Raw genomic sequence first — 22,699 nt, 5'->3', positions numbered from 1 at the left:
CAACAGTTTCTAGTTCAACTTTAGGTTCATTTGCTAAGCTCTCTCCAGTAGTCATTATACTGATCACAGTTTGAGATGGCTTCTTCCATCATGTCTCCACATCAAAAGACTAACAGTTTACTCACTCTGGGAAAATCACTGATTATCCCTGTGTTGATGATATTACAAACATCTATATCTCCTGAAAGGCATCCAGAAGGTCGTTAGTAAACAATTGTTCTCATTCAGCTTCACTTCTGAAAAAGGAACCTGAAACATTAACTTTGATTTCTCTCCACAGATGCTACCAGACCTGCTAAGTTTTTCCAGCAATTTATGTTTTTGTTTGTTGTTTGCAAAAGTTGTAATTTTCGTGATGGCTGCAGTCTTTTAGTTCTCCTGCCTTGTCTTTTATGCTGGCCTTGCACTTCTCCTCAAACATTGCTGATTTGGTCTCACACTCACATTTACTTCAAAATGATATTCAACAGAAAGGCACCTAGGATATGTAAAAACATATTTACAATCTTTTAGGATCTGTTCCATCTATATTTCCCTCCCCTCCCCTATTGACGTTCTGGAAAGACCACTCACTCCGCAACTCCCTCATCAGGTCCACACCCCCCACCAACCCAACCTCCACTCCCGGCACCTTCCTCTGCAACCGCAAGATATGCAAAACTTGCGCCCACACCTCCCCCCTCCCTTACTTCCCTCCAAGGCCCCAAGGGATCCTTCCATATACGCCACAAATTCACCTGCACCTCCACACAGATCATTTACTGCATCCGCTGCACCCGATGTGGCCTCCCCTACATTGGGGAGACTGGCCAGCTACTTGCGGAACATTTCAGAGGACACCTCTGGGAAACCTGCACCAACCATCCCAACCGCCCTGTGGCTCAACACTTTTAACTCCCCCTCCCACTTCGCCAAGGACATGCAGGTCCTTGGCCTCCTCCATCACCAGACCATGGCAACACAACGGCTGGAGGAAGAGCGCCTCATCTTCCGCCTAGGAACCCTCCAACCACAAGGGATGAACTCGGATTTCTCCAGCTTCCTCATTTCCCCTCCCCCCACCTTATCTCAGTCCCAACCCTTGGACTCAGCACTGCCTTCTTGACCTGCAATCTTCTTCCTGACCTCTCTGCCCCCATCCCCTCCCTGGCCTCTCACCCTCACCTTAACCTCCTTCCACCTATCGCATTCCCAACACCCCTCCCCCAAGTCCCTCCTCCCTACCTTTTATCTTAGCCTGATTGGCACGCCCTCCTCATTCCTGAAGAAGGGTTTATGCCCGAAACGTCGATTCTCCTGCTCCTTGGATGCTGCCTGACCTGCTGCGCTTTTCCAGCAACACATTTTTCAGCTCTGATCTCCAGCATCTGCAGTCCTCACTTTCTCCTCTGTTCCATCTTTGACTTAATGTGCTGTGAATGCTTTAGATCTTTTCTGAAAGGTTTAGGATTACGAGTCCAAACTTGCTTCAATTGAGTTGAGTGGTCTTTGCTTAAATTCCAATGTCTGAAGCTCAGTGTTTCATTTGTCCTATTGAAACAAATATTGTTCCATCACATAACTTCAACCTTACCTTTGAGGTCTTTATTTTTGCATCACCATCTTCAACCACTTTGCATAGGTTTGAAAAACCCATAATGCTGCAGTCTAACCGACACTTCATATTCTCTTGGTGCTCTCCTTTACAGTCATCATTCTAATATCACAAACCATCTATCACCATTTACACCTGACAATGCCAACCTGTTCTATGGTATAAAGTAATTCATCAGAATCATTAGCTGACATCTCTCCAGCAGTCAATTTTATAGGTTTGCTTTATCTCTATTTAGCTCAGTACACTTTTGTGCAAAGTGTTCAGCTTCTTGTAATTAGAGATTTGCTGTCTTCAAGCTGAACATGATTTCCTTCCCTTTGTGTGATATCTTCTGCAATATCCTGTGTTCTGGCCATGGCTTTTCTACTGGTAGTTTTTCAAATGTTTATTCCTTTTTTCCGATTGTAATGTTCTCATTCAGTCTGGAAAGTCTGTCAGCTTGATGTAAGGTCTCATCTGATCTCCCATTAATACATGTCAGATGATCATTCAGCACTTCTGCATACATTAGTATCTTTCCTGAGTGGGTTTCTCCACTCTCAGCAGATGTACTTTCATTACAGGATCTCTTGTGCTGAAGACATCTACTGTCTGATGAAATTATCTTTTGGTTGTGCAAAATCTCAGGATTCAGGTAGATGTATTAGCGCAGTCACATACTGATCAATAGTCTTGCTCTCCCCTGAAACAGTAGGACCATAAGGTATAGGAGCAGATTTAGGCCATTTAACCCTGCTCTGCCTTTCAATCATGGCTGTTACATTTTGATGTGGTTCTGTGCTATATGACCATGACTCCATGAGATGGCTTGAATCTTGGCATCAGCTGCCATTTCAATCATTAGGGTTCTTTTTTTTTGGAGGAAAGTATTTTATAAGATCTATTCTGGCATATGGTAGTGTTGCTACCTCTCAGCAAGGAAGCCCAGGTTCAAAGTCCCACCTGCTCCAGAGGGGTCTTAATGCATCGCTGAGCTGGCTGATTAAAGATAAAATGTTCCTAACTATATTACCCCTTTTATCACTACACTTCTCTTCACTTCCCTTACTTGAATGACACTCTGGACCATTGAAAGTTCCATACAGTCTCCTCCTTCACCCACACTGAGACCTATTGGACAAGGCTGAGTCTCCTCAGAAACTAAATTCTGGATCCTTATACATGCCTCATTTGCAGTCACAATCTCTCCTGTTCCTAACCATGGACCACATTTGATGTAATCAATCTGAGCAGTGTGACTTCGTCCTGAAATCCAGCAACCAGGTACCTTTCCCTTCCTTGATGTTGGCAGTGTCCACAGCTCAGACTCCAGCTCAGCAACTTTGAACTGAAGTCTGTCAAGTAGCCGACACTTGCAGGAGATGTAGTTACAGCAGGATTAACCAGTGTCCACCAGTTCCCATACTACAGCTACATCACCTACCCAACCATCTCTGTTCTACTTAGTCATAGAGATGTACAGCATGGAAACAGACCCTTCGGTCCAACCCGTCCATGCCGACCAGATATCCCAACCCAATCTAGTCCCACCTACCAGCACCCGGCCCATATCCCTCCAAACCCTTCCTATTCATATACCCATCCAAATGCCTCTTAAATGTTGCAATTGTACCAGCTCCCACCACTTCCTCTGGCAACTCATTCCACACATGTACCACTCTCTGTGTGAAAAAGTTGCCCCTTAGGTCTCTTTTACATCTTTCCCCTCTCACCCTAAACCTATGCCCTCTAGTTCAGGACTCCCCGACCCCAGGGAAAAGACTTTGTCTATTTATCCTATTCATGCCCCTCATAATTTTGTAAACCACTATAAGGTCACCCCTCAGCCTCTGACGCTCCAGGGTAAACAGCCCCAGCATGTTCAGCCTCTCCCTATAGCTCAGATCCTCCAACTCTGGCAACATCCTTGTAAATCTTTTCTGAACCCTTTCAAGTTTCACAACATCATTCCAATAGGAAGGAGACCAGAATTGCATGCAATATTCCAGCAGTTGCCAAACCAATGTCTTGTACAGCCACAACATGACCTCCCAACTCCTGTACTCAATACTCTGACCAATAAAGGAAAGCATACCAAACGCCTTCTTCACTATCCTGTCTACCTGCGACTCCACTTTCAAGGAGCTATGAACCTGCACTCCAAAGTCTCTTTGTTCAGCAACACTCCCTAGGACCTTACCATTAAATGTATAAGTCCTGCTAAGATTTGCTTTCCTAAAATGCAGAACCTCGCATTTATCTGAGTTAAGCTCCATCTGCCACTTCTCAGCCCATTGACCCATATGATCCAGATCCTATTGTAGTCTGAGGTAGCCTCTTCGCTGTCCACTACACCTCCAATTTTGGTGTCATCTGCAAACTTTCTAACTGTACCTCTTATGCTCACATCCAAATCATTTATGTAAATGACAAAAAGTAGAGGACCCAGCACCGATCCTTGTGGCACTTAACTTGGCACAGGCCTCCAGTCTGAAAAACAACCCTCCACAACCACCCTCTGTCTTCTACCTTTGAGCCTGTTCTGTATCCAAATGGCAAGTTCTCCCTGTATTCCATGAAATCTAACCTTGCTAAGCAGTCTCCCATGGGGAACCTTGTCGAACGCCTTACTGAAGTCTATATAGATCACATCTGCTGCCCTGCCCTCAGCAATCTTCTTTGTTATTTCTTCAGAAAACTCAATCAAATTTGTGAGACATGAGTTCCCACGCACAAAGCCATGTTGACTATCCCGAATCAGTCCTTGCCTTTCCAAATGCATGTACGTCCTGTCCCTCAGGATTCCCTCCAACAACTTGCCCACCACCGAGGTCAGGCTCACCAGTCTATAGTTCCCTGGCTTGTCTTTACCGCCCTTCTTAAACAGTGGCACCACGTTTGCCAACCTCCAGTCTTCCGGCACCTCACCCGTGACTATCGTTGATACAAACATCTCAGCAAGAGGCCCAGCAATCACTTCTCTCACTTTCCACAGAGTTCTCGGGTACACCTGATCAGGTCCTGGTGATCATTTTTAACCATTTCAAGACATCCAGCACTTCCTCCTCTGTAATCTGGACATTTTGCAAGATGCCACCATTTATTTCCCTGCAATCTATATATTAATAAATTAAATTTGTATATTGAATATTTTGGTGAATTTCTTAACTGTACATTCTGCCTCTTGATTTAAACTACATGGCTAATCACACTCACCAGTCACTAGTGTGTTTCTCTTGTGATGTTACACTTGAGCTCTCACTGTTTGAAACAGGTTGAAGGGGCTCTCTGCCACTGGTTTTTCTTTCTTGCCATCTCTGTCCTTCTCATAAACTTTCTATGTCGCTAATTTGCTACCTGCTTTGTCAGTTGAGATGTAAACTCTCAAGTCATTTAAAAGAAACCATTCATTTTGGGAGGAATAACAGCAAAATGGGCTATCATTTAAATGGTGAAGAACTGCAGCATGCTGCTGTGCAGAGGGACCTGGGTGTCCTTGTGCATGAATCACAAAACAATGAAGGAATATTGTCCTTCATTGTTAGGAGTTTAAAAGCAGGGAGGTTATGCTACAGCTGTACAGGGTGCTGTGAGGCCACACCTGGAGTCGTGTGTCCAGTTTTGGTCTCCTTACTTGAGGAAGAATAAACTGGCACTGGAGGGGGTGCAGAGGAGGTTCACTAGGTTGGTTTGGAGTTGAAAAGTGGGGTGTTGGAAAAACACAGCCGGTCAGGCAGCATCCGAGCAGAAGAGTTGACATTTTGAGTGTAAGCTCTTCATCAGGAATGCTTCACTGACGCTGCCTGAGCGACTGTGCTTTTCCAGCACCACACCTTTTGACTCAGATCTCCAGCATCTGCAGTCCTCGTTTTCTCCTGGTTTCCGAGTTGAGAGAGTTGGCTTATGAAGAGAGATTGAGCAGACTGGGAATATACCTGTCGGAATTTAGAGGAATGAGGGATGTTCTTACAGAAACATATAAAATTAGGAAGGGAATAGATAAGATAGAAGCAGGGAGGTTGTTTCCACTGGTGGGTGAAACTAGAACAGGGGGGTGCAGCCTCAAAGTAAGCGGGAATGGATTTAGGACTGACCTGAGGAGGAATGTCTTCACCTAAAAGGTTGGGAATCTGTGGGATTCCCTGCTCAGTGAAGCAGTTGAGGCTACCTTTTTAAGGCAAAGATGGATTTTTGAACAGTAAAGGAATTGAGAGTTATGGTGAGCAGGTGGGTATGTGGAGCTGTGTTCATAAAAAGATCAGCCATGATCTGATTGAATGGTGGAGCAGGCTCAGTGGGCCAAGATGGCCGACTCCTGCTCCTATTTCTTATAAACCTGGATCAGCATCTGAGGCAGAGGAACTTGCAAGATCCCAGGCGAGGTGCAGGTAGAAAGGGCTAGAATCGGCATTATTAGAGTGGTGCTGGAAAAGCACAGCAGGTCAGGCAGCATCGGAGGAGCAGGAAAATTGATGTTTCGGGCAAAAGCCCCTCATCAGGAGGGCTTTTGCCTGAAGCGTTGATTTTCCTGCTCCTCGGATGCTGACTGACCTGCTGTGCTTTTCCAGCACCACTCTAATCTTGACTCTAATCTGCAGTATCTGCAGTACCCACTTGCGCCTAGAACAGGCATTAGTTTATTCAACCGGCACAGACATGAAGGGCTTTGTCTGTGGTTCCATAGGTTCACAACTTGTTTAAGTAAAGATATTTCTCCTCATCTTAGTCCGAAGCAATTGTCCCATTAACTTGGTTCTGTGCACTCCCCCATGCCAGTTCTGAAGTGCCCCAGTCGGAGAAAAACATCTCTCAACATTTACCCTTGCAAGCCCCTTCAGAAACCGCCATGTTTAAAGGAAATCATCTCTTGTTCTACACTTCTCTGGATGTTCATCATCGGACGATCACTCTTATTCAAGGAATAAATCTCGTGATACTTCACTGATGGACAATGTCCACCTCCTGGTTAGCCATGCCAGTATCCCATGAATAAATCTTAGAAGTCCTACAATGGGGAAGCAGGTCATTTGACCCATTGAGTCAGCATCAACCCTCCGAAGAGCATTCCAACCAGAGCACACCTCCCCCCACCCCCACCTACCCCATCCCTGTAACCCTGCATTTCCCATGGCTAATCCGCCTAGCCTGCATATCCCTAGACACTATGGGTAATTTAGCGTAGCATATCCAGCTAACCTGCACATCTTTGGATTGTGGGAGGAAACAGGAGCACCCGGAGGAAACCCACACAGACACAGGGAGAATGTGCAAACTCCGCAGAGAGTCACCTGAGGGTGGAATCAAACTGCTTTGTGAGGCAGTAGTAGATAAATAAACAAAAAAGGTTGAGGCAAAAAGCATGCAGAATGTGAAACGGGATGGAAAGTTTATATAAGCATACTTACTACCATGAGTTTGTTGGGCTGAATGGTCTCATTTTGTACAGTTTGTGCTATGACTGAATATTAGAGGCTTCTCCATGGACTTAACGTTCCATGTGAGATGAGATTCTCGTACTGAATTAACTTGTCTCAGATGCAGCGTCAAGGGGAAATAGCACAGGCTGAAGTCAATGAATTTTTTTTTAAAAATCAAGAATGATGTAACTTGGGCTTCGAATCATTATCAACCATTTTACTCTTGCAAATACAGTTAAGATCTAAGCTGCTGTGTTTAAATGGAAAGCACGTTGATACTTCACACGGCAGCCTGGTGTTTAGCCAAAGGGTTGTAAGTAATTATGGGATTCACTGTTAAGAACTGACTAATTAACTGTTACTGAGCATCACGATTTTATTCATGAGTCCTCATCAAGTAGCTGCCCTCTCATAATGATAGAACAGAAAGGCAAAATACTGCAGATGCTGGAAATCTTAAATAATGCTGGAAAGTAGAAACTCTCATGGGTCTGGCAGCATCTGCAGGGAGCGAAAATCAGAATTAGCGTGTTAGGTCAGCAACCTTTCATCACATCGGGGATCATTGAGCACACTGAGGATGATGATTTTGTGTTTCTATTTTATGCCCTTTTTGAACTCCCAGCTCACACTTCTCCTGCAATCTGACATAATGAGCAAACTGCTGATGGCACCCCCACGCCATCCCACTTGCCCCACAGCGACTGCCCTTTCTGATCTGCTTTCAGATAGTCAGGAGCTGTCACTGGTCCAGCCATTGACTCTCCCCCCACCTCCCAGTACAGAGGAGACGTCAATACTCACAGCGCTATGGACAGGCCTCGTCAGTTCTTGTGACATTTATAGTCCACAGCTTTGACACCAGCTATTGCTTCTGTATATACCTCATACTGAGTTCTGATCAGCTTACAATGAATTACTGAGTATGGAAACAGGCCCTTCGGCTGAACAAGTTCACACCGACCCTCCGCAGAGTAGCCCATCCAGACCCATTCCCCTACATCTACCCCAGACTAATACACCTAACCTACACATCTACCCCAGACTAATACACCTAATCTACACATCCCTGAACACTATGGGCAATTTAGCATGGCCAATTCATTTTGTGGTTCTGTTCACCGAGCTGGGAATTTGTGTTGCAGACGTTTCGTCCCCTGTCTAGGTGACATCCTCAGTACTTGGGAGCCTCCTGTGATGCACTTCTGTGATGTTTCCTCCGGCATTTATAGTGATTTGTATCTGCCGCTTCCAGTTGTCAGTTCCAGCTGTCCGCTGTAGTGACCGGTATATTGGGTCCAGGTCGATGTGCTTATTGATTGAATCTGTGGATGAGTGCCATGCCTCTAGGAATTCCCTGGCTGTTCTCTGTTTGGCTTGTCTTGTAATAGTAGTGTTGTCCCAGTCGAACTCATGTTGCTTGTCATCTGAATGTGTGGCTACTAAGGATAGCGGGTCATTGTGTTTTGTGGCTAGTTGGTGTTCATGGATACGGATCGTTAGCTGTCTTCCTGTTTGTCCTATGTAGTGTTTTGTGCAGTCCTTGCATGGGATTTTGTACACTACATTGGTTTTGCTCATGCTGGGTATCGGGTCCTTCGTCCTGGTGACTTGTCTGAGAGTGGCTGTTGGTTTGTGTGCTGTTATGAGTCCTAGTAATCTGGCTGTCAGTTCAGAAATGTTTTTGATGTATGGTAATGTGGCTAGTCCTTTGGGCTGTGGCATGTCCTCAGTCCATTGTCTTTCCCTTAGGCACCTGTTGATGAAATTGCGCGGGTATCCGTTTTTGGCCAATTCACCTAACCTGTACATCTTTGGTTTGTGGGAAGAAATCAGAGCACCTGGAGGAAACCCACGCAGACCTGGGGAGAATGTGCAAACTCCACACAGACAGTCGTCTGAGGCAGGAAATGAACCTGGGTCCCTGGCGCTGTGTGGCAACAGTGCCACGCTATGGATGATATATGGGCTGCAGCCAGCTCAGGGAAGAATGTAGTTTGTGGGTCAGCTGCCTGAGCAAGTTCTGCCTCAGATGAGGACCATGAGATAGGGTGGTCTACAGGGGAATACCCACCTGTTACAAACAGGTAAAAGAGAGAGACTGGTTCATTTTCTTCATCTTCTTCCCTTAAGCAGAGTGGCTTCATTTCAAATTAATAGCAAAGGAGCATAACTTTAAGGTGAAGGGCAGAAGGTTTCAAAGGGTTTTGAGGAAAGTGTTTTTCACCCACCGGGATGATTGGAGTCAGGAATACATTGCTGGGGATGCTGCTGGGAAATTCCACAACCTGTAAAAAGTACTTGGATGAGCACTTGGTGTCGTAACAAGTCAAGGCTATGGGTCAAGTGCTGGAAATTGAGACTGGTATCCACTTTGAATAGTTGCAAGGTTTGTGAAGGTTTGTAGCTCAGGTTGAGGTTTAGGGTGTAGGTTTGCTCGCTGAGCTGTAGGTTTGATATCCAGACGTTTCATTACCTGGCTAGGTAACATCATCAGTGGCGACCTCCAAGTAAAGCGAAGCTGTTGTCTCCTGTTTTCTATTTATATGTTTGTCCTGGATGGGGTTCCTGGGGTTTGTGGTGATGTCATTTCCTGTTCGTTTTCTGAGGGGTTGATAGATGGCATCTAGATCTATGTGTTTGTTTATGGTGTTGTGGTTGGAGTGCAAGGCCTCTAGAAATTTTCTTAGCCTGTCCCAGGATAGATGTGTTGTCCCAGTCGAAATGGTGGTTTTCTTTCATCCGTGTATAGGGCTACGAGGGAGAGAGGGTCATGTCTTTTTGTAACTAGCTGGTGTTCATGTATCCTGGTGGCTAACTTTCTTCCTGTTTGTCCTACGTAGTGTTTGTGGCAGTCCTTGCATGGAATTTTGTAGATGACGTTGGTTTTGTCCATGGGTTGTACTGGGTCTTTTAAGTTTGTTAGTTTTTGTTTGAGAGTGTTGGTGGGTTTGTGTGTTACTAGGATTCCGAGAGGTCTTAGTAGTCTGGCTGTCATTTCTGAACGAGCCATAAACACCAAACAACGACAAACAACGACTGATAAAGAAAGATCGGGACCTGAAGAAAAAACTTGACAAACTCACAAAGACAAAACCGATAACACAGAGGCATGGATAAAGAACTTATCAGACCGAACCCTATCAGACACAGAAAGAGCGGTACTAGTAAAAGGACTAAATTTCAATTACCGAGACGCTGACAAGGAGGATTTCCCAGCAGCATTAGAAACCACATTGAAGGACAACAATCTCACAGAAGAAACACAACAAACGATCAGACAGACAGTTGCGCCTACTCTGAGCAGAAGGAGGGAAGGAAACAAACTGAACACACAAGAAAAAGCCCTAGAAAACCTCAAAAAAGATAAAAACATCGTTATATTACCTGCAGACAAAGGTCGGCTCACAGTCATCCTGAACAGAAGGGAAAGCCAATGCACTACTCGCAGACACCAACACCTACCAACAGGTGGTGCTAGACTCGTCCCCACAACTAGGAAACAAAATTACATATCTCCGAAGAAAATTACACAATCCCGGAAAATTAAACAAGACGGAATTCCAGAAAACGAAACCCGATGGGACCAACACCCCATGATTCTACGGACTACCAAAAATCCATAAACCAGGAGCCCCCCCCCTCAGACCCATAATCTCACTACCCGGAACACCAACTTACAGACTGGCCAAAGAACTACACGCAAGACTGAAGTACCTTGTAGAAGAGTCACAGCACTCCATCCACTCCACCCAGGAATTCCTAAAAATCATTAAAAACACCAAAATAGAGGAAGACGAAACAATGATCTCATTCGACGTAACAGCACTGTTCACCTCCATCAACATCGACCTGGCAAAGGAAACACTCACCACACTTTTAGAAGAGACCATCACACACCCCCCAACCACCATCAATCACATCACACACACCCCCCAACCACCATCAATCACATCACACACACACACCAACTACCATCAATCACATCACACACACACACCAACTACCATCAATCACATTACCGACAAAAATATCATGAAGCTAGTGGACCTGTGCCTCACCACCCACTTCACCTTCAACAACATAATCTACAAACAAAACAACAGCACACCCATGGGATCTCCGCTATCAGGATTCATAGCAGAAGCGGGAATGCAAAGACTAGAACAAACAGCCCTACCAACCATCAAACCAAAAATCTGGGTCCGCTACATAGATGACACCTTTGTCATCTCAAAACGAAACAAGATAGAAGAGACATTTAACATCATCAACAACATCCTCACAGGCATAAAGTTCACCAAGGAGGAAGAAACTGACAACAAACTCGCATTCCTGGACGTCACAGTCGAAAGAAAGGACAACGGAGAACTACAAACCTGCGTATACAGAAAACCGACAAACACTGACCAAATACTTAACTGCACCAGCAACCATCCCAACACACACAAACACAGCTGTATCAAAACACCATTCCAACAATCCACCTTACACTGCAGCACAGACGAACTTCGGAAAACAGAGGAGAACCACCTATACGACGTATTCAAAAAGAACGGATACTCAAAAGATACAGTGAGCAGATTCCTCAAGAACAAACCACGACAATCAGACAAGCCAGAAACCTTAACCACCTTACCATACATCAAAGAAGTTTCAGAAATGACAGCCAGACTACTGAGACCCCTCGGAATCCTAGTAGCACACAAACCCACCAACACTTTCAAACAAAAACTAACAAACTTAAAAGACCCATACAACCCATGTGCAAAACCAACGTCATCTACAAAATTCCATGCAAGGACTGCCACAAACACTACGTAGGACAAACAGGAAGAAAGTTAGCCACAAGGATACACGAACACCAGCTAGCCACAAAAAGACACAACCCTCTCTCCCTCGTAGCCCTACACATGGATGAGAAAAACCATTTTGACTGGGACAATAAATCTATCCTGGGACAGGTTAAGCAAAAACATGCCAGAGAATTCCTAGAGGCCTGGCACTCCAACCACAACGCCATAAACAAACACATAGATCGAGATATCATCTATCAACCCCTCAGAAAATGAACAGGAAATGACATCACCACAAACGCCAGGAACCCCATCCAGGAGAAAGATATAAATAGAAAGCAGGAGACAACAGCTTCGCTTCACTTGGAGGTCGCCACTGATGATGTTACCTAGCCAGGTAATGAAACGTCTGGATATCAAACCTACAGCTCAGTGAGCAAACCCACACCCTAAACTTTGAATAGTTTTTTTCCTGTCCGTTTAGACTTGATGGGTTGAATGCCCTCTTCAGTGCTATGCTTCTATTAACTAATCTGTGGTGTATTTGCAAACCAACATTTTTGGTAATCCAAAAGTGATATACAAAAATCATAAGACACAGGAGCAGAAATGAGGCTATTCAGCCCATTGAGTCTGCCCCGCCATTCAATCATGGCTGATACATTTCTCAACCCCAAATCTCAAACCCATCAAGTTTAAACAAGGAATATTGTCTATTCACATATTGAAAACTGGATAGTGTTCACAATGACACACAAACAAACAAACACACAATGTATAGGAGATTGGTCCACACCTGAGGACCACCTGGTACTAGTTTCAAGAAGACTTGCACATAAAATCAACTTGGCTACCAGCCTGGAGTGCTGCTTGCTCTTCCCCCTCCCAATATAAAAAAAAATCTAAGATATGGACAAATGTCCCATCATAACTTTTCAAAGGTCAGAGGATCATGTGACAGACTCATAAGGAACCAGTTTCAATTGAATAGTGAATTTCTACTGAGGAGCAGATTATTGCAGATGCTGGAATCTGTATGAAAGCAACCAATTGCTGGAAATCACAAGGGGTCAGGCAGCATCCATGGAGAGAGAGCAGGCTAACGTTCTGGGTCTAGATAACTTTTCACAAGACTCCAACGTTCACCTCCAGAGATAACTGGGGCTATTAACACCTCCACAAATATGACAAGGAAGCGTGACTCCATTTCTCTCTCGAAAGAAGCTGCCACACTTGCGCAGTTTCACTCACATTTCCTATTGGTGCTTCAGATCTCCAGCACCTGCAGTTCTTTGTTTCTATTTGATAACGCTCCCTCTGTTACCAGTCCCTACTAGGGAGACTGTCAATGGTGTTTTTGTGATAGTTGACTGCAATGTATACACAATGGAAGGTGTGAAATTCCAAACTCTGACCTAGTAATCGCTGTTGAATGTTTCTAGAATTGACGTTAATTTATATCATAGGATCAGAAATGGACATGGTTGTGGCTAGCAAGGAATACTTTGTGTAAGTAGAGAAGAGAATAAAGATGATTTAAACAGTTGGTATTGATCGCATATCCCTCTGATTTGAGATGACAGCAGGGAGGCACTGGGTGCATTTGGTCAAGGAACCATTGCCAATGAGCACCGTACGGAGCATGAAGGAATCCTATTCCAATTTGATACAGGGCCTAACATGGAACTTGACCTTCCTGTAAGCTCTGCTCCATCTAGCTGACAGTAGTGCGGGCGCAGAGGAATTGCTATTACTGATCCCACTCCAGTTACACTCTTTGAATGGATGGGTCACCATATTACCAGTGAAGATGTAGCAACACATCCCATAGGTCAGATAGTAGATTGGTAAATTGGCAGATGGATAGAGGTGGATGGGAATGGTAGCAGGTGGATACAGATGGGCAGATGGGTAAGTTAACGGGTGGATAGGTACAGGTGATTAGAATGGGCAGGTGGGAATAGTAGGAGGTGGGTAGTGTGGTAGGCAAGTAGTTGGGCACTGGGGTCAGTCAGGAGGTAGCCAGGGGATTGAATTGTGCTGGATTGGGTTGAGGCTTTCTAGGGTGACTGGAGATATATGGGTGTAATTGTGGGTGTTAAGAAGTGAAGGGAGTCAGTGTGAGTAACTGGGAGGGTCAGTGTTTAGTAATCCAGGAGTTAGAGTAAGTTTTAACGTATCTAACATTTCCCAGGTAATTATTCAGATAAAGCTGACCAAACTGTCCAAACCCGCTGACTGTATCTCAGCATTAGAAACTTTAGGGAAGATCCTGAGAAGAAGGTGAAGTGCCCATCAGGACAAACCCATCTTTGGGTTCTGTGTCCAGTCTCTAATGATCTGGAGATGAGCAGTCCTGCAGTCTGAGTGCTGGGCTTCTCCTCCTGCTGTACTTGCTGTCCTGTCTGAGTGACAAGTGAATGTACCTGGATTTGTGTGGTCAAAGTTTACAAATGTCAAATCTGTCTGGGAAGCTGTTTCAATGTCATGACAGTAGCAATTCAGTAGCTGCTGGCACACATACTTTTGAGACATAGAATTCAGAATTTCAATTCAGAATAGTATATTGAGGCTCTGTGCCAATGTTTATACTCGCATGAAGAGATTCAAAAAAAGATCTCTCGGCTCAGATTTGGAAAACATTGTAATACAACTGTGAAATTTTCAAGATTGCAATGTTTTAGAATAATTTTAATTCGGAGTGGAGGAATGAAGTGGATATGTGGCCTATTCTGAATTCTGCTTGACAACGATCTTTGGTAGCTTGGTTGTTAAAGGGCAAGTGTCAGGCAAGTGGTGAGTTATGGGATGAGTGGTTTGCAAGTGATTTGTGTGTGTCTGGGAGTGTGTACGTGTGCACATATATGTGTCTGTTTTCTGTGTGTGTGTGTCTGTGTGGACAAGTGTCTGTTTTTTGTGTGTGCGTGTATTTCTGTGTGAGTTTGGGTGTGTGTGTGTATGTAGTTAATGGTGGTGGGGAAGGTGAAAGGGTCACAGGAACCTGAAATTCAAATGCGTTGCTACTTCTTTATTTCCAGTCAATCCAGTATCCAGTAAGCTGCTTCTCCGTTTACATGTCCCATTCCACCAGAAATCCTCAAACTCCTAGCAAGAGGTCATTGTGCAATCTGAACTTGTGGTATTTTGAGCTACTTGTGAAGGGACCCAGGCAGATGCAACGTTACTGGGCACAATTCCAACAGCACAATCAATTTACTTTAGATGGTTTTCCATTGTTTCCTGGTTTGTTCTGCAAACACTCACTCTCATTTTTACTGTTAAATATTTTACCCAGTTCAAACTTCCTAAGTGCTTTTGTACACACAGAGTGGTTAGTGGTGAGGATGCAAATACTGACTTTCAATGTCATCTTTTCTAATCCATTTCTGTGTGGAAAGGAAGCTGTGGTGTAGAACTGTAGAAGAACACAGTACTATGGATTTACCTCACTGCATGGGCTGAAGGAATACTAAAAGGCTACTTAGCAACATTAGCCCAATTCAACTACAGATGAATATTAAATGCCAACCATTTTGAAGATGTCTATATACTAACAATGAACTTTTTTAAAAGCATTGTTCTATCAATTGATCTATATAGGAGTAACTAGATGACAAATTAACTTGAATTTGTAATTGGGGTCTTGCATGTCCTCTAACCTGAATCTCTGAGATATGGTTTAAACTTTGATTCTATTCTGTTTTTAAATATTCTGCCATTTTGTCATTCAAAACTGTTTGCTTGATCACAAATATTTCTGGGTGGCTTCAATCTCCCACCTCTACAACGGACAACTGACTGCACCGATTCCATAATGGTGCTCTTCTGCCATATTCACTTAGCTGATGAAAGTCACCGCCTTAGTGAACAGGATTGACTGGTGTGTCACTAGTCAGCGATATCACTCACGCCAAGGGAAAGAATCATTAATAAGTGACACAGTTGGAGAATTAAGGCAGGAAGATAGAGTGAAGACCCAAATGAACAATTATGTGGTTGAGTAGATTGAGGGGTTTGAATGGCCAAGTCTTGTTCATTCTTCTTGTCATATTGGGCTGTGAAGGGCCTATCTGCTATGTGATGGCAGAGGATAGACTATTAAAAAGGCTTAACACGAGGAGGAACTTGTCTTACATAATGAGGTAGAATTATTAGCATTATAGCAATAGATACAATTATCATTAACTAGTTAGACATTATTGTAACTATCAGAAGCCATGTACATTACAGTTGCCTCTATTGGGAGCTGATGTAAGACTGTTTCTTTGCCTAAAGACAACTAGGGTGGAGCTAACAACCTCAACATTTAACTCCCTCAGAGCCATTACCTTAACTAACAATATGATTACTGAAAGACAAGATGGGGTGCCTCAATCTTGCAGACACTGAATGTCATGTGGTTCAGAATAAAACTGCGGAAGGTCTCATCATTTCCGAGAGGTCCTCGACTAAGATGGCTGAGTGGTTAAGGTATTGGACTTAAGATCCATTGATTGGCTGTGTCAGTTTGAGCCCCACTTCTGGTAGCTGAGGTTCTTCTTTTTGTGTTCACTTCAGCTGAACATATCTAGAAATTGGAACAATACAGCCAAGGTTGGCATGACCCCTGTGCAAGGGTGACAGGCAGATCAGTGAAACATTCCATACTCTTTGTAAAAACAAACCTAAAACATTGGTGTTTAGATACATGCTGATAGACCTTTTGAATTTTCCTTGATTTTAAAATGAGACCAGAATTTCATCCCTCATGCTCTCTTGCCAGTGTGCATCTAACAGTGTAACTCTGGAACTCCGGAATTGTGTGTGGGTGGCTGCAACATCAAGGGACTTTGGTGGGAAAGCACATGATTTTATTTACTTTACTCTGCTATTTTTCCATGGTTAAGTGAATGCCACAGCAAAAGATTTTTTTGACAAATCAAGCGTCCCTTGACATTAGGTTCTGTCATCTGTATTGCCAGGAATCAAACCTTCTTAATACTCTGAACTGTAATTATTTCTAATATGTTTGAACCAGTGCAGGATATGACCATTTTATATTTGAGGCCTGGTTCTGTGCCAATCTTTTTGTGATTTAAATATCACCTTTAATATCCTGAGCAGCTTACAATGATTCCCTGCACATCCGAGAGTTCTATAAATGTTCGAGTGATTTACACGGACAGCTGTGTTATTACAAAGAGCTGGTTTCCACTTGCTTTTAAATTTAGATTCCTTACCTGATAAACAGAATACAGAAACCATCAATCTCAATACTACCAGAAAGAAAAATCTTAACACTGCCATAAGAAGAACTGACATATGGACAAACAAAAACAAAAACAAAACCAAGAATTTTGCATGTCCCTTCCATGGGTGGCATTATGGGCGGCACGGTGGCACAGTGGTTAGCACTGCTGCCTCACAGCGCCAGAGACCCAGGTTCAGTTCCCGCCTCAGGCGACTGACTGTGTGGAGTTTGCACATTCTCCCCGAGTCTGCGTGGGTTTCCTCCGGGTGCTCCGGTTTCCTCCCACAGTCCAAAAATATGCAGGTTAGGTGAATTGGCCACGCTAAATTGCCTGTAGTGTTAGGTGCAGGGGTAAATGTAGGGGAATGGGTCTTGGTGAGTGCGCTGCGGTAGGTCGATGTGGACTTGTTGGGCCGAAGGTCCTGTTTCCATACTGTAAGTAATCTAATCTAATCTAATCTAATGGGAGCAGGTTGGCAAGCAAAGGGAATGTAACATACAGTCAGGTAGGATGATGGGAAGTGCTGTGCCAATTATCTTCCCCCTTGAATGGCAGTGATGGCCAACCCATAGCTCATTTTAAACCTTTAAGTGGCCAATTAAAACCCAGCACCTGTCTGATTGGCCACAGTGATCTTCTGGTGGTGTGGGGACCATTGCAGTCCCAGCAGTGACCACACATCACAATGGTGCTGTTGGAGCTGAAGAGCTCCCAGTCCTCTGTTTTACCAGGGGCTCGGCTCTTGGAGGTGGGAATGTTCTGCCTCAGAGGAATGGCAGCCATGATCTCAAGCCACCAATTGCCCAAGCCATAGAGAATCTTGGCTACTGGAGCTGGTGAAGGTGAGATCCATCCTGACCTCTTGTGGCAGGTGGCTTGAAATCCCAACCAAAGGATCAAAAGACAAAGGAGCAAGAGTAGGCCATTCAACCCATTGAGCCTGCATCACTATTCAATATGATCATAGCTGAATACCTAAATTTTGCACTACCCCATATCCCTTTCTCTCTTTAGCCAGAAAAGCTATACCTGCCTCCTTCACGAAGTCACAATGTTTTGGCCTCAACTACTTTCTGTGTAGTGAATTCCACAGGCTCCCCACTCTCTGGGTGAAGACATTTCTTCTGAACTCAGTGCTAAAAGATTTACCCCTTTTCCTTAAGCTATGTCTGTTGGTTCTAGACTCCTCCACCATCGAGGATCTCTTTCCTGCATCTACCCTGTCTAGTCCTGGAAGAATCTTATCGATTTCTATGAGATCCCCTTCATTCTTCTAAACTCTAATGAATACAATCCGAACCAACTCAATCGCTTCTCATATGTCATTCCTACCATCCCATTCAATAAGGTTGCCTCTCTTTCTTCCATATTGCAAAGAGTATAGACCGAATCTACTAAACTTCTCCTCATGAAAGAATCCCTTCATACCTGGTATCAGCCTGGTAAGCTGGAAAGATAAAAGGAGGAATTTTCATTATAGCCTTCTCCAATGCCAACCAAAGTTGCAGCAAAGCAGTTGTGAATCCCGAATTAACTATGGAGCCAATTTGATATACGACGTTTGTGAATGGGCTTTAGTTTGGTTTTCCTGTGCATCAGGGTGAACAGAGTGCCGTGCAAAAGCTCACAGAATTTCATCACCACTTCTTACATTTGAAGAAAGGACATGAGGGAGGAGCTAGAAATGGACAAGCAACCCCTATTAATAGCTTTGACTCAATTGGAAATTGAGTTGGAATAAGAAGTACACATTAATCATCATTAGTAGTAAAGCATTGCACATGTTAAGCTTCCTACTCATTCATGTTCATCGCAGTGCAATAGTGAATTCACTCCACTCAATTGTATTGATATGCCTCCTTTCACGATGACACCAATCTGATCAGAGCCAATGGAGTGAAGTCACTTTAGGAAACAAAGAAATTAATTTATATGCAGAGCATAAGGCGTGATGATAAAGTGAACAGAAAATCTGATTTTATGATGCTAGTTGAGGGATAAATACTTGCAAGAACACTGAAAGGAACTCCAATGCTCTTCTTTCAACTGAGGAAGCTAACAGTAGCCCAGTTTAATGTCTTAGCTGAACATTATGACCACCAGCAGTGTAACATTCCCTCAGTACTGTGGTGTGGATGCTTATCTGTCTGGATCATAAGTGAGAGTCCCACCGACTAAGCTACACCTGACATTGGGAATTTAACTAGTTATGCGAATGTAATAGTTGCTATAAAAATGAAAATTCTTCCTTTTATTTTTTTCACCATCTAGTCTTGATGTGGCGAAGCAAATGTTTTGAAATATAAAACCTTCTCCACTGTGACTCGAGATGAAATTTGTATTTTAGCAGATATAAAGAGCCCACATAAAATAGATTAAGCAGTCTGAAAGTTTTTCCTAATGGTACAATTGGTAAACTGGCAATCGACCCTATGGAAACAGAATATCTCCTGAGATACTGCATGTATTGTAGACAATTGCATTGCAGACTTCACAGTGGTTTTAAAAAACAAAACATGTTCCAGTCCACATCACTGATGTCCTGATGAGCACAATGTTATCCATACGCACAAAATAACATGACGAAAATACTGACCTACCTTAGATTCTGTTGAGAGCACCTCTGCCTCAGTGTCAGACGATTGCAAGTTCATAGTTCCATTCCCAGACACTATCTGAAATTCGGGAGACGTTATTGTAGTTTCAAGAACAAGTAATAGGACAAAGACTATGGAAAGATCTGGAATCTAACTTCAGGCACAGCAGATTACTGGACAACTATGAGAAGGGGGCAATCAATGCAGGATTGAGAGTTAAATGCATGCAGTAAATGAAACAAGATAAATGAGCTGGTTGCACAGATTGAAATTGGCAGATACGATGTTATAGGGATCACAGAGATGTGGCTGCAAGGGGGAATCAAGCTGGGAATTAAGTATCCAAAGATGCACATTCTATCGACAGGATGGGCAGAAGGGGCGGACTTGTCTTGCTGGTAAGAAATGAAAATAAATCAAGAACAAGGACTGATATAGTCAAAAGGCATACAACCTGTAGGGTTGAGGAAATGCAGAGAAGAAAAAAAAAGCCTGATGGGAATTAAGTACAGGCCTTCTAAAAGTAGTCAGGACGTGGGGAAGAAAATAAATCAGGAGAGAGAAAAGGTGTGTAAGTAAGGGACTATTACAATAACCATGGGGTCCTCCAATATGTAGGTTGACTGGGAAAATTAGGTTGATAGCAGATCCCAAGAAAAGCAATCCGTGGAATATCCATGAGCTCGTTTTTTTTTGTGTGGCGTAGCTTGGGTAGAGCCCAATAGGGAACAGGCAGTGGGGTGGATAGGTGGAAAAGAAGATAGGCAGATAGGACAGGTCATGGGGACAGTGCTGAGCTGGAAGTTTGGAGCTGGGGTGAGGTGGGGGAAGGGGAAATGAGGAAACTGTTGAAGTCCACATTGATGCCCTGGGGTTGAAGTGTTCTGAGGCGGAAGATGAGGTGTTCTTCCTCCAGGCGTCTGGTGGTGAGGGAGCGGCGGTGAAGGAGGCCCAGGACCTCCATGTCCTCGGCAGAGTGGGAGGGGAAGTTGAAATGTTGGGCCACAGGGCTGTGTGTTTGATTGGTGCGGGTGTCCCAGAGATGTTCCCTAAAGCGCTCTGCTAGGAGGCGTCCAGTCTTCCCAATGTAGAGGAGACCGCATTGGGAGCAATTGATACAATAAATGATATTGGTGGATGTGCAGGTAAAACTTTGATGGATGTGGAAAGCTCCTTTAGGGCCTTGGATGGAGGTGAGGGAGGAGGTGTGGGCATAGCTTTTGCAATTCCTGCACTGGTAGGGGAAGGTGCCAGGATGGGAGGGTGGGTTGCAGGGGGGGCATGGACCTGACCAGGTAGTCACGGAGGGAACGGTCTTTGCGGAAGGCGGAAAGGGGTGGGGAGGGAAATATATCCCTGGTGGTGGGGTCTGTTTGGAGGTGGCGGAAATGTCAGCGGATGATTTGGTTTATGCAAAGGTTGGTAGGGTGGAAGGTGAGCACCAGGGGCGTTCTGTCCTTGTTACGGTTGGAGGGGTGAGGGTCTGAGGGCGGAGATGCGGGATGTGGACGAGTTGTGTTGGAGGGCATCTTTAACCATGTGGGAAGGGAAATTGAGGTCTGTAAAGAAGGAGGCCATCTGGTGTGTTCTGTGGTGGAACTGGTCCTCTTGGGAGCAGTTACGGCGGAGGCGAAGGAATTGGGAATACAGGATGGCATTTTTGCAGGAGGTAGGGTGGGAAGAGGGAGTTGTGGGAGTCGGTGGGTTTGTAAAATATGTCGGTGTCAAGTCGATCCTCATTAATGGAGATGGAGAGGCCCAAGAAGGGGAGGGAGGTGTCAGAGATGTCCAGGTAAATTTAAGGTCAGGGTGGAATGTGCTGGTGAAGTTGATGAATTGCTCAACCTCCTCGCGGGAGCTCGAGGTGGCACCAATGCAGTCATCAATGTAGCGGAGGAAGAGGTGGGGAGTGGTGCCGGTGTAATCACGGAAGATCGACTGTTCTACGTAGCCAACAAAGAGACAGGCATAGCTGGGGCCCATATGAGTGCCCATGGCTACCCCTTTGGTCTGGAGGAAGTGGAGAAATTGTTAAGGGTGAGGACCAGTTTGATCACTGGAAGATAAGGCTAGAGAAGTAGTAATGGGGAACAAAGAAATAGTGGAGGAACTGAATAGGTACTTTGCATCAATCTTCTTTTTGGAAGGCACAAGTTACATACTGGAACTTCAAGAGAGTCAAGATGCAAAGGTGAGTATAGTGGAAAATCCGAAAGGTCTGAAGGTGGATAAATCGCCCAGACCAGATGGACTACACCCCAGACTTTTGAAGGAAATAGCTGAGGAGATAGTGGAGGCATAAATGGTGATCTTTCAGAAATCACTGGAGTCATCCCTGAGGACTGGAAGATTGCTAATGGAACATCACTGCTTAAGAAGGAAAATTATAGGCTGGTTAGCCTGAGTTCAATGGGTAGAAATATTTTAAAGTCCATTATTAGGGATGGGATTGTGAGTACTTGTAAGTACATTGAAAAATAGGGCCAAGTCATCACAGATTTATCAAAGGGAGGTCATTTTTGACTAATCTGTTCAAATCCTTTGAGGAGAGAATGAGCGAGTTAGACAAAGGAGAGCCAGTGGATGTGAGCAACTTGGAATTCCAGAAGACCTTAGACAAGGTGTCACACAGGAAGCTGCTAAGTAAATTGGGATACAATGTTGCCAGAGGCAAATTATTGGCATGGATAAAGGATTGGCTGACTTGCACAAGACAGATAGTAGGGATAAAAGAGTCTTTGTCATGATAGCAGCCAGTGACTTGTAGAGTTCTACAGGGGTCAGTGTTGGGCCCACAATTATTCACATTATACATTAACAATCTGGATAAAGGAACCAAGGGCATTGTCACCAAGTTTTCAGATGACACAAAGATAGGTCGAGGGACAGGTAGTGTTCAGGAAGTGGGGAAGGCTGCAGAAGGACTTGAACAGGCCGGGAGAGTGGACAAAGATGTGGCAGATTGAATACAGTGTGGAAATATGTGGGGTTGTGCAGTTTGGTGGAAAGAATAGAGGCATAGACAATTTCCCAAATGGGGAAAGGCTTTGGAAATCTGAAGCTCAAAGAGACTTTGGAGTTC

The 22,699-nt window shown here is 44.3% G+C and overlaps 1 non-coding gene across 1 annotated transcript; it reads left to right on the top strand.

Moving 5' to 3' along the window:
- The first annotated feature begins 16,335 nt into the window (after nt 1-16,335).
- LOC132825613 (U6 spliceosomal RNA) lies at nt 16,336-16,440 on the top strand. The gene has a single exon (XR_009645796.1). It is a non-coding gene; the product is annotated as a U6 spliceosomal RNA (small nuclear RNA).
- Nucleotides 16,441-22,699: the final 6,259 nt, after the last annotated feature.

This window comes from Hemiscyllium ocellatum, chromosome 20 (assembly GCF_020745735.1).
Source record: "Hemiscyllium ocellatum isolate sHemOce1 chromosome 20, sHemOce1.pat.X.cur, whole genome shotgun sequence".
NCBI lineage: Eukaryota > Metazoa > Chordata > Chondrichthyes > Orectolobiformes > Hemiscylliidae > Hemiscyllium > Hemiscyllium ocellatum.
The sequence above is the reverse complement of the archived record's forward strand: the minus strand, read 5'-3'. Positions and strand labels throughout refer to the sequence as shown.